The 12,754-nt window shown below is 46.3% G+C and overlaps 1 protein-coding gene across 1 annotated transcript in view; it reads left to right on the top strand.

Annotated features, from left to right (window-relative positions):
- CNTNAP5 (contactin associated protein family member 5) overlaps positions 1-12,754 on the top strand; it is a 301,528-nt gene that overhangs the window by 93,843 nt on the left and 194,931 nt on the right. The gene's annotated exons all lie outside the window — the stretch shown is intronic.

Here is a 12,754-nt window from a genome sequence, read left to right as displayed (position 1 = left end):
AGCCCCACTGGATCAGGCCATAGGCCCAACTAGTACAGCTTCCTGTATCTCACAGCGGCCCACCAAATGCCCCAGAGAGCACACCAGATAACAAGAGACCCGCATCCTGGTGCCTCCCTTGCATCTAACATAGCCCATTTCTAAAATCAGGAGTTGCACATACACATCATGGCTTGTAACCTGTGATGGACTTTTCCTTCAGAAATTTGTCCAATCCCCTTTTAAAGGCATCCAGGCCACATGCCGTCACCACACCCTGCGGCAAGAGTTCCACAGACCAACTACAAGCTGAGTAAAGAAATATTTTCTTTTGTCTGTCCTAACCCTCCCAACACTAAATTTTAGTGGATGTCCCCTGGTTCTGGTGTTATGTGAGAGTGTAAAGAGCATCTCTCTATCCACTTTATCCTTCCTGTGCATAATTTTGTATGTCTCAATCATGTCCCCCTTCAGGCGTCTCTTTTCTAGGCTGAAGAGGCCCAAACACCGTAGCCTTTCCTCATGAGGAAGGTGCCCCAGCCCAGTAATCATCTTTCATCGAGCTGTCCACCACCACCCCAAGATCCTCTCCTGATCTGTCACCGACAGCTCAGAACCTATCAGCCTATATGTGAAGTTTTGATTTTTTGCCCCAATGTGCATGTGTAACACTCTCTTGTGTTGGGCTTTAAATTTGCTGGAATTCATCCTTGGCTTTTCAGTTCTTAGTTACTTTGCGAAAGGGTGACATAGAATATATTTTAGAATATAGCATTGGTTGTCGCAATGGTCAGGCATATATGGTAGTATCTGGATATGGAAAAGAAATAGATTCAAGCCATAGTGTATGAGAAGTATTCCAAGTAAGGGTACTCGCTACAGCCATTTCCAGTTCTGGTCTCATGGTGTGTGTGTGTGTGTGTGTGTGTGTGTGTGTGTGTGTGTGTGTTGTGTAAATGTGTGCATTGGTGGGATAAATCAATAGAAGATAGTGGCTACTTTGAGTTGAATGAGAAGTGAATTCAGAAGTGAGTTGAAATCAGTAGCAAAATTCAATATAAAGTTTAGTTCTGTCCTTTACTGGTTGTCCTTATATCTCTAGGAGGAAAAAATGCTTCTCCTCTCTCCCTTTTGTTGTGCATTTGATCTGCACTGTTGCTACATGTGCTTATTTTGGACTGCCAAAATAAGTAGTACCTGGCTGGTGAAAACACATGTAGACAGGGCCTTAGGAGCTGCGGGGCCCAATTCTACATGGTCCTTGTGGGGAGGGCCCTGGCTGCACAGTTGCTGTGGGACCCCTTCATTGCAGGGATCTCCTTACTTACCTGTGACAAGCATGAGCCAGGTGCGGCACCAGGTACCTCCCACAGCACCTGGAAGTAGGTTGGCATTGAGGCTCTGACATCATAGTGTCACCATGTACTGCTTCCAGAGTGGTCCAATTTGGGGCCAATCAGAAGCAGCAGTGAGTGGAAGCTGCTTCCAGAGTGGTCAATTTCAGGCCAATAGGAATCACAGGTGGGTGGGAGGGCCCTGCAACAGCTCTGCTCACTGTTCTGGCCTCTGAATGGAGGCTCACCTCCATACAAGGTGCCGGCTGTGGCCATGGGTGGCTCACTTCCTGCTGCAGTGCTTCCCCCAACGTGGGGCCCAAGTGGGCGAAATTGTCCAAATTGCATTCTGCAAGCAGGGCCAGCTTGTAGAATGCAGCTGGCCTGCTTGTAGACTGTAGAGAGTAAGACTTTTCTTTTAAGTATCTACTCATCATTGTAAGAAGCATCTTGCAGGTACAGTTGATTTCACACACACACACACATGGAGAGGTGGAAATGCTGGAAGGCCTTCTTAAAATGTTGCCATCAGTTGTTAAGCTTGTTATAGTTGGTCTGGGTTCTTCCACTATTCTGATGCTCTTCTCAGAGGGTGCTTTCCTCTACAATTGAATCATCCTGCTCTTCAGTCTGTGCCACATTCAATGCAGCGTGGCCTCCAGTGGCTTATTCGCTTTGAGAGAATAACCACTCCACAGTGATCGTTCCTGCAGAAGAAAAGGTCTGTGCTCCACTCTAGGAGCTGTATTTCATGCAGTGATCTTAGCCACCTCAAGAAGGCAGTTCTTCTCTGAAATTTCTGTGGCCACTTCAGGTGAGCCAAGGTTTTGTTTTGTGCAGCAATCCTTTTGTTGAAGGAAAAGAGCATCAAGGAGAAGGGAAAGGAACCATCTAATGATGGAGTGCATCAGCTGTACTGGATCTGTGACTTTAAACACATTACTACCTACCCAATTATCCTCCAGTTCACTCAAAACACTTGTGTATTTCATCCAAAATCTCCCTCCCTACTCATTTTTCATCTTCTTCTCCCTTCACGCGAGCAAAGCAAGGAGTGTCTTTATAAATGACAACAGAGACAAGAGTTTAAAATATTTCCCTGTTTTCCAATATGGATAAAAAGAGCTTTTGCGGGCAACTGTTTGCCTAACTGAATACAACCAGAGTGTTGGAAGCATCCCAAAGAAAGCATGTCCAATTTCCCCTGAAAGAATTTAAACTGACAACACAGTCCTAACTTGCACTAGAACAGGCAAACCAGTGGGCCTGTGCTGTATTCAGTGAAAGTTTGGGGCCGACTGTGGTTCAGCCAGGGGCAAGGGGAAACTTTTCCCCTTACCCTGAGGAGAGCCATAGTGGCCCCAATGGGTCTACAATGAGTCACCTGATAGGGCGATGCAGATCTGAGCTGAATGGAGTAGCCAGGAGCTTTTCCATGCTGCCTGACAACGGGGGCTAGGTTCCGGCATAAATGCCAAGTCTTGGCCCCGCCTCCCGCTTCCTGCCTGCCCATGGACTCACCCGCCACCTGTTCTCCCCCACCCTGAAACACCTCCTCCCTGCCCTCCACCTGCCCTTCCCAGACCCCTGCGCCAACCAAGCTAAGCTGGCGCGGACTTACCTTTCCTTGCCTCTGCGCTAGATTTGGCCTCCATGGGCTGGTGCACCTCCAACCACCAGTGCAGCTTTCTTCCACAGAAGTGCAAATGTATTTTATGGCACATTTGTGACGTTCCCAGGCTTCCCAAGGGACTTGTGCTGGCCCAACGAGTGCTTAGGATTGCGCTCTGCATGAGATAAATCAGTTGTGGAATTGCACAGTTTGTATGAAAGTTGCCAGTGGAATCTTTTTAAAACAATAGGCATGTAGGTCTGAAAGGTTTCCAATCCCATCACCCTTCCGGCACAATCCTATTTTGCTCTGGAACAGGCAAGCCAGGAGGCCTGTGCTGTATCCAGCGCAGGGTTGGTGCCCAAGTTGGCTCAGCCGAAGGCAAAGAGAAACTCTTTCCCTTACCCCCAAGTAAGCCACTGCAGCCCCGATGGGTCTCCTCCAGAGGTGGCGCTGCTCAGGGAATAGGGTTGGAATCCAACATAACAGCCGGGTCCCAGTCCCACCTCCCACTCCCCGCCTGCCTGCCCCCCAGGACAACCCTCTGCCTGCCCTCCCCCTATCCTAGAATGCCTCCCTCCCTCCAAGCTTGGCTGACACAATCTACCTGCAGCAAGCTGGTGTGGAGGCTGGATGCAGCCTCCATGCTCCAGCGCACCTCCATGTGCTGGCACAGCTTGCTCCTGAGGAGGTGCAAATGTGTTTTACAGTATGTTTGCAACACTCCTGGGCCGGTGCAAGGGACTTGTACCGGCCCAAGGCTGTAAGGGACTTGCACCGGCCCAAGGGATTGCACCCTTCCTGTGAAAAAGGTATATCACACACAAATACAGAGGTAGGGGTGTGTGTAGGTATATCATAGAATTGGAAAGGACCTATAAGATCACCAAGCCCAACTTCTGCCCATGCAAGCTGTCCACAACTACAAAATCCCAGATAAATGGCTATCCAACCTCTGCTTAAAGGCCTCCAACGAGGGAGGGTCTATCACCTTCCAAAGCAGACTTTTCCACTTCTGAAGACTTCACACTACCAGGATATTCTCCCTACGGTGTAATTGAAACCACCCTTGTAATTTAAACCCCTTTGTCCTGGCCCTACCCTCCAGAGCAGGGGTGCCCAAACCCCGGCCCTGGGGCCACTTGTGGCCCTTGAGGACTCCCAATGCAGCCCTCAGGGAGCCCCCAGTCTCCAATGAGCCTCTGACCCTCCGGAGACTTGCAGGAGCCCACACTGGCCCGACGCAACAGCTTTCAGTGTGAGGGCAACTGTTTGACCTCTCACGTGACCTGTGGGATGAGGGCTCCCTCCACTGCTTGCTGTTTCACGTCTGTGATGCAGTAGCAGCAGCAAAGGAAAGGCCAGCCCTGCTTTGTGCAAGGCTTTTTATAGGCCTTGAGCTATTGCAAGACCTTCATTCATTCATATAAGTTCATCTTTAATATATTCATTTATGTAAACTTATGTAAATTTATTCAAATTTGAAATGTAAATTAATTCTTTTTCCCCGGCCCCGACACAGTGTCAGAGAGATGATGTGGTCCTTCTGCCAAAAACTTTGGACACCCCTGCTCCAGAGCAACTGAGAATAAATCTGTTCCCTCTACCATATGACAGCTCCTCAGATATTTATAGACAGTTCTCATGTCACCCCTTAACCATCTCTTCTCCAAACTAAACATGCCTGGCTCCTTCAGCTTTTCCTCATAGGACATGGTCTTCAGCTGCCTTGCTGGAGTATGTTCCACTGCATCACAAGATTCTTGCTTTTCTAGTTTACTTTACTTTTCCTGAGAAAGGGGCAAGTAATATCTTAGGAGTGACTGGAGATGAAAGAATGTTTATTGGAAACATGACTTAAATTTGTAAATACAATGAAGAGTGGCAGGTGCTAATGGACTCTAATAGCAAAAAATGAAAGTACTTTTTCTTCATGGAACATGTGTCTTCTTTCCTCTTTCAAATTTGGTGTCAGATGATTGTGCAGAGTGACAATTCAGAATAAAGGGGATCCTTGTGGGAACCAAATGCTTCTGGTTGCTTTCCCTGGGAAATAAACCAGAATGGGAGCATTAAAAGAAGAAAGCAACATTCCCAGTGACAGGCGAATGTAAACTAATAATCCATTCTCTTTATGTGAATTCAAAGCATATTCATTTGAGCAAATTGCTTTGAACTATCTTAAATTGTGACTCGGTATTAATCTCATTTTAAAGGAATTGTTGAATATCTTTGATCTTAGTAACCTTGCTATTATATCAAAGCAAATCACATAGATTGTAGCACATAAAGGCCTCAACATTCTTGCCGCCCTGAAGTAAGACAATGAATGTTTTGGGCTATGTAAAAAAAAAAAAGTAGCGTAAGAAACATTTTTTGGAGCCCCTTGATAACAGGCAAGCTTAAAACTTAACCACTTTTGGTATGCTTTTGTGGGTAGAAACTAGAAGGTAGCTTCAGGGCCAGCTCAAGATCTCTCAGTTCCTGAAACTGTATGCCAAGTGCTGTCCCCCTTACCTTGTGGCACTCCAGCTACGGCCTCCTCCTTCCACTCTCTGGATTCAAAAAGAGGAAATGTGAAATGATATTCTGGGTCTAGCCCACTACTCTTTTTTCCTTTATATTTCCTTTTCCTCCCCCTCCCTTCAAATTTAGAAAGAAGGAGAAAAGGCAGAGGTTGGTGGGCAGATGAATATGGACACCTCCTGCCATTCAACTCCCTTAGACAACCGCTTCACTTGGCTCTACGGATGAGCCTTCCTTGGGTAGTATCTTCAAATGCTGTTGATCTTCCTATGTAGATGTTTATTAGAACTCAGTGGCTGCTTTTAAAATATCTATTTTAGGTGTGTGAAAAGGCTTGGGAATACCCAGTAGAGGTGTTTTTGTTAAAAACACAAAACACTGCATTTTGGTGTTTTTTTCCCCCCAGAAATTAAAATAGTTTACTTTTTCCAGTTAGAAATAATACAGCGGCTGCATCTGCAGACAGTATAAGCATTTAAAATTAATAAAAATGAGAACTTGGAGTGACAACTGAGAATAAAAACACACAACAATAATAATACAGCTTCCTGCCTTTTTCATTGTTTTCAAATCAGGAAATCTGTAGGGGGGGGAAATTCAAACACCCCTACCAATGCATTGTGTATATCAAACTCAAATGACTTGACATTTTCCTGGGGGCTATGAACATCAGACCTGCCTCAGAAACCAGAAGCAGCCAGAACACCTGGTCTGAAGGAGGACTGTTCCCAGCTTGTTTACCTGGGCTGGGGTCGAACAGTAGCCAGCTTGCCCTCCCCAACTACTGCTACTGCTTGGAGCCCCCACGAGAAGAGCTTACAGCCAGTGGCTGCACACGCCACTGCAGCCCAGTGAAAGAGCAGCCTCACTCCCTGCAACTGTCGTTTACTCCCACGTAAATGGTGGTGGCCTATTTCAGCTTTAAGAACCAGCAGAAGCCAGATGCCTGACTGGTGTTGTGTGTGTGTGTGTGTGTGTGTGTGTGTGTGTGCGAGCGTGTAAACTGCTTTGAGAGATCTGACAAGCAGCATACAAGTCAACAATGAATGAATGAATGAATGAATGAATGAATGAATAACAAGCGACTTCTAAAACTCCCCCCTCAGGTTCCAGGGAAACGGTTGCTTCCGAAACTCAAGCCCAAAGCCTCTTTGGTTGTGTCACAACAACTGCACAGTTCTTTGGATCCAGGCCAGGTTAAACATCTTGCCTCCTTTTCCCGATCACAAATAAAAGCTAGATGAACTCCTTCAGGATCGGTCGTACTATGGAGAACAACCAAGTGTAGGTTAGAAAGTCCTTTATCTGAGTTAGTTTTTAAAAAAATGATCCCTCCCACAGATGGTTAAGCACACGTTCAGTGCATTGCCATGCACCACTCAGCATGCTGATGTTGTTAATTGATTTCTAATGCCCTGAGTAAAACTATGGCATGGTTGCCGAGGTTTTTCTCTCACCCTTCCTTCTGCAACATTAACATCTCATTGGCCGTATTTTTCCTCACCGAGTGCTCCATTATCAGGTGTTCACATGGGATTTTTTGACCTTTTCTCTTTATACCACCCTACACTACCTCACTGCAAATCAAGTCTGGGTCTCATTTGTATTGACCTCTTCTTCCCTCATACTTCACAGTGTGGTGAAATGGAACTTGGGAATGAGTGTAAATGTAGACTGATCAAGAAATGTGGTAGCTCTTCCTGGGTGTCACCATTCTTACTTTAGTCATGCAGATATCATTTTTCAGTTCTGCAGATGACCTTACTGAGGGTGATCCTTCCTGTTTATGCAACTACCATTCCATGGTAAACATGAATAATGATATGTAGTGTATGCTGTGAATGGGTAGAGAGTGTGTATGCCAATGTTTATACCACTGCAGAGTTGGACTTGATGTGGTTCTAGGCCTGAAATTTAGAACATAGGAAAAGCCCTGCTGGAGGCCCATCTAATCCAGCATAGGGCCGTACCAGTTGCCTCTGGGAAACCCACAAACAGGAAAGAAAGCCACACTTCTCTCCTGCCATTGCTTCCCTGCTGCTGCTGGATCTAGAGGCAGCAGACAGTCATCATAACTAGTAGCCATTGATAGACCTGTCCTCCATGCATTTACCCAATGCCCTTTGAAAGCCATCCAAGCTAGTGGCCAGCACCCCATCTTAAGGCAACAAATTCCACAGACTAGTTATGCATGGTGTGAAGTAGTACCTCCTTCTGTCGGTCCTAATCTGCCCTCGTGTAATGACTTGAGGCAGGTCTCATTGACAACCAAAGGATTTTGCAGTTGGTTTAAATGAGCATTGGGGAAGCCTCAAATGGAATTATTTGCATTGCATTGCCAAAATGTGCTTGTACTCTATGTGAGATGTCTGAAATGCTCTAGTGCAGTGTTTGTCAAACTATGGGTCAGGACCCACTAGGTGGGTTGCAAGCCAATTTCAGGTGGGTCCCCATTCATTTCAATGTTTTATTTTTAATATATTAGACTTGATGCTACCATGGTATGTTGCTACATTTGAGGAAATGTTACAGACCTGTACTTTTAACAAGCTACTATGTATATTCTTTTAGCAATGATAGTAAATGGGACTTACTCCTGGGTAAGTGTGGGTAGGATTGGTAAAAATTTTCCTGCTTGATGATGTCACTTCCAGTCATGACATCACTTCTGGTGGGTCCTGACAGATTCTCATTCTAAAAAGGTAGGTCTCGGTGCTAAATGTGTGAGAACCACTGCTCTAGTGGTTAAAAATGCCAAGCAGCTACTTGATTGGCTCCACATAATTGTACTATTTTTCCTTCCTTCTCTCTGATTGACAGTTGTCTGTTCAGACAGACTGAATACCTAACCTGAAGGCGTAAGAAGCAAGTATTTTTAGTTCAGTTTATGTTAGCAAGATGGAAAGCGTGAGGAGGAGAAGTGCGCACACAAATCCTTAATCATGTATTGGTAGGGCTATCTCAAACATATCGTTCGGACCAGCCCTGAGACTTTGTGTCCAAAGAATGAGATTTGATCAACAGACCAAATGCTCAGAGATGAACAACAACCAGACTTCTGTAACAAGAGCTCGTCTATGTTTAAGTGGAAACTTTTCTTGGCACGTCTTATATCTTGTTGCTTTTTCTATTTTGTTCTAGGCCTAAAGAGATCATTTTATATCCCTGAATTGGCACAAGCCATTCATATCTGCATTTGTGCAAATTCAGCACTTTTCAATGACCTGTCTATCTTGTTCTCTCTTGGCAAGGTGAAGTTGAAAGACTAGATTTTGTTCAGCTTCCTTTTATATTGAAAAGAGAGAACTATCAAGTGATCTACTCTGTTTCTGTCTTTTCCCTCTGTTACCCTTTTTCGAGTGATTTATGATTTTTCCAATTCACTATAGAGCTGTCACTGTCCTCCGCTGTTATGGTGCAGCTACTGGACCAGGTAATGAAGTGATAATGCTTGGTTACTGCAAGTGTAAAGGCTGTAAAATCTTCTGTTGTGCTGTTGGTCAGTGACCTAAAAGCTTTGAAGAGTCCAATAAAGAAAATTCAGAATTGCTAAGCCAAGCATATGGTCTTCCAAGTCTCTCACAGGGATGAAATTTCACTCTCTTGAGCACTTTTTGTAAACTGATACTTTTCACGGTTGAAGCATGAGTTGGCAAAGAAAGGAATTCAAAGCACCTCTCCTCTTCGGAGAATGTGGGTGACTTTTTTTTTCTTTCAACAGTATGAACTTTGTCGTGTACTCATGTGTTAGAACTCCCCCACCCACCACAGAACCCTCCCCTGGGACAAAAGGACCTGCTTGCCTTCTTGTTTTGCCTTTTGTCTATTACCTATGGAAGCCTTTTCCATGAGTTACAAGCAATGGTGTGTATATGCAACTTCCTGATTTTAGAAATGGGTTATGTCAGAATGCCAGGTACAAGGGAGGCAACCAGGATGCAGGTCTTTTGCTGTCTTGTGTGCTCCCTGGGGTATTTGGTGGGCCACTGTGAGATACAGGAAGCTGGAGTAGATGGGCTATGACCTGATCCAGCAGAGCTGTTCTTATGTCCTCCTTCAGAAATATTCTTTTGAAGTAAGGAGAGGATGATCATGAAAAGTTTCTAATAATTTGCTTAGGTAGCTGCTTGCCTTCCTCTGGTGACCTGGACATGTCTTATAACATTTGTGTGTACTCAGGTACATACAGCAAATACAAAATGCATGGGCATCACATCTGATATGAAGAATGCTTTCATGTTATAAATTGTAGCCTTTGCTTGAACAATAAAAACCACAACAATCAGAAACCAGAGAAGGACACGGCCACTGCTTGCATGTATTTTGTGGAGGAAAATGTTGCTTATACCTGTGACTGCCCCAATATGCAGATGTGGTTCCCCCCACCATTGGGTTCTTGCACCTGCATAAGACATTTCCTGCAAGAAGCAGCTCAAGCAGTGTCGGGGCCCCTCCCAGATGCCCTGACCCCCGACTTACCCTGGAGCAGGCACCCCATGCCCAGGGTGGGGAGACTTCCCTGCCCTTGAAGGGGGCAAAGCAGGTTGGCTCACCCCAACCAGCCAGAGGGGGCTGGCAGGGCAAACAAGGAGCATTGCAGGAAGCAAGACAGGAACAGGAAAGGCCCTTTCTGCCCCACCTGGAGGAAGGGAAGGGGCCAAAGGGGGCGGGCTTGCTCCATAAAACAGGGAGGCCAGGGATGAGAGGCAGTCAGTGTGAAGCAGGGAGCTGTGAGGTCAACAGCTCCTGCTCCTAGGCCAGGTCTGGCAGCTCTGCTAGGGAGGAGGACAAGGGTGCTGGAACCCCCTCCCCCTTTAGCTAATCTGAGGCCTCCCTGGGAGTAGAACAAGCCTGCTCCAGGTCTCTCCAGGGCAGGGACCCTACAAGCAGAAAGCAAAAAAAAGTTCTGATTCAGCACCATTCATGTGGAGACTTTCCATGACATCCTAGCTATAGTTCTGCAGTGTGACATCCCTTCTCTGTTCACATCCTAGGTATCCCCCCATCCTTTATTTTACATTTATATACAGCCTACCTGCTGGAGGAGCCAGGCTGAATAGTTCAAAAGGTGAAGATTGCTTTGGGAGGGGGCTCTCATCATTTGCTCAGGTGTTAATTTAGCAGCATCAGCATAGGAGGAGAAAAGAGTTGAATGGTTAGTTTTATGTCTCTTGGGTTTAGATCTCTGAGATTCTAATTATGCTCATCACCTGCATTTTCAGCCTTTTAGCTTGCTTCAAACAAGCTATTCTCCACACAGCTGATAAATCTGCAGAATAGGCAAGAAACGGAGACCTGGGTTTCCCGCATTCATGCATTCCACACACCTGGTCTCAGTATGCTTGCTGGGTTTCCCTACTGATCAGACTGTGCAAGATTTCCACCGGGTTCTGTGAGGTGAAGGAATGTGCCCTCCATCCCTTGTAATAATATTAGTGCTGAACAGCCTATTTCTGTTTTGAAAGTTCCTACAATAGCTGAGAAGGAATGTGGAAGGAATAGCTGAGAAGGAATAGCTGAGAAGGAATGTGCTGATCCCTGGAGAAGGGGAAAAATGCACCCCTTTAAAATCACAGTTTTAAAAACTGCTTTTTACTGTCCTAGAGAGATAGTCTTGTAAGTGATTACAGGTATAACCTAAGTATCCACAGATTTTTCTATCTCAAAGCTGATGAGAAGGGCCCTTTAAATTAAAGGAAAGCAGTTGCTTAATAATGCCAGACCTTAATAATGCCAGTTGCTTAATAATACCGGGTAGATGGGACTCGTCAGCCTAGGAAGGCAGCTCATCTAAGAGAAGGAAACTCTGACCTCAAACCTCCACTGCCTTGTGGCTACATCCAGTTGTGGAAAAGGCTTCAGGAGTCAACCTCGAGGCAAAATCAGGAGCCGGAGTCCCTTAGGCAGTTCATGGCTGAACACAGTCACGTTCTGGCAACTCCTGCGACGCTGCTGGAACCAACCGTATTGGCTTCTGCCTTTCCATTGGACCATTCCAGCGACGTGGAGAGGGAGGATTTGCTGCATGGGTAACAGCCTATCCTCCATACCTTCTTTACCCAGGCTTCGCGCACTGGAGAGGACACTCCAACTTTGCCATACGGCGTCGGCACAACACGGGAAGCAGCAGTTTACCGGTTATAAGTCTTTGCTCGATTGGCATAGAGCATGACGCCAGGGGCTGCTTCTGACGGTGGGAGAGATCATTGCATCTCATTGGGCAGCTACCGCCTGCCTTAAGCTGAGCAGTCCCCAGCCAGTAAGGTGTTGCCTCGCCACGGTCTGTTAACCTCATGGGGTGCGTGGGGTTTAGGGTGAAAACCGACAAGCGGATCGACAACTCTGCACCATGCAACAGAAAACAGAAAACTACTGCCCTAAAGCTGGGCACCTGGAACATTAGGACAATGACACCTGGCTTCTCTGATGACCTGCAAGAAATAGACGACGCACGCAAAACAGCTGTCATCGACATGGAGCTGAGCAGACTGCAGATGGACATCGTCGCCCTTCAAGAGACTGGGCTGCCAGATTCCGGATCTGTCAAGGAGAGAAATTTCTCATTTTTCTGGCAGGGAAAACCACCAAACGAAACCAGGGAACATGGCGTTGGCTTTGCGGTCAGAAATACCCTGCTGAAATCCATCATCCCACCTACTGTGGGAAGTGAAAGAATTTTGTCCCTGCAGCTCCAGTCATCAGCAGGACCTGTCACTCTCATCAGTGCTTATGCACCGACTCTGTCGTCTCCAGCAGAAGCCAAAGACAAATTCTATGATGACCTGGCCACCACTGTCAAGAAAATCCCTGTAAAAGAGCCATTGTTCATCCTCGGCGATTTCAATGCTAGAGTTGGTGCTGATAACAGTTCATGGCCCATTTGCTTAGGTCAGTTTGGCACTGGGAGGATGAACGAAAATGGCCAACGCCTGCTAGAGTTTTGCTGTCATCATGGTCTCTGTGTCAGCAACACGTTCTTCAACACAAAGCCCCAACATAGAGTCTCTTGGAGACATCCAAGATCAAAGCACTGGCACCAGCTCGACCTGATCCTCACCAGACGCTCCAGCCTTCCCAGCATCAAGATCACACGCAGTTATCATGGTGCTGCCTGCGACACTGACCTCTCCCTGGTGTGCAGCAGAGTGAAACTGCAAGCAAAGCGACTGTATCACACGAAAAAGGAAGGAAGACCTCGCATTGATACCAGCAAGACCCGGGATCAGAGAAAAGTGGAGGAATTTGCACAAGCGCTTGAGGAATCTCTTCCAGGCCCGGCTGACGCAAACACATCCAACAGATG

This window comes from Tiliqua scincoides, chromosome 1 (genome assembly GCF_035046505.1).
Source record: "Tiliqua scincoides isolate rTilSci1 chromosome 1, rTilSci1.hap2, whole genome shotgun sequence".
Lineage (NCBI taxonomy): Eukaryota > Metazoa > Chordata > Lepidosauria > Squamata > Scincidae > Tiliqua > Tiliqua scincoides.
Note: the sequence above shows the minus strand (reverse complement) of the source record. Positions and strands in the feature narration are given on the sequence as shown.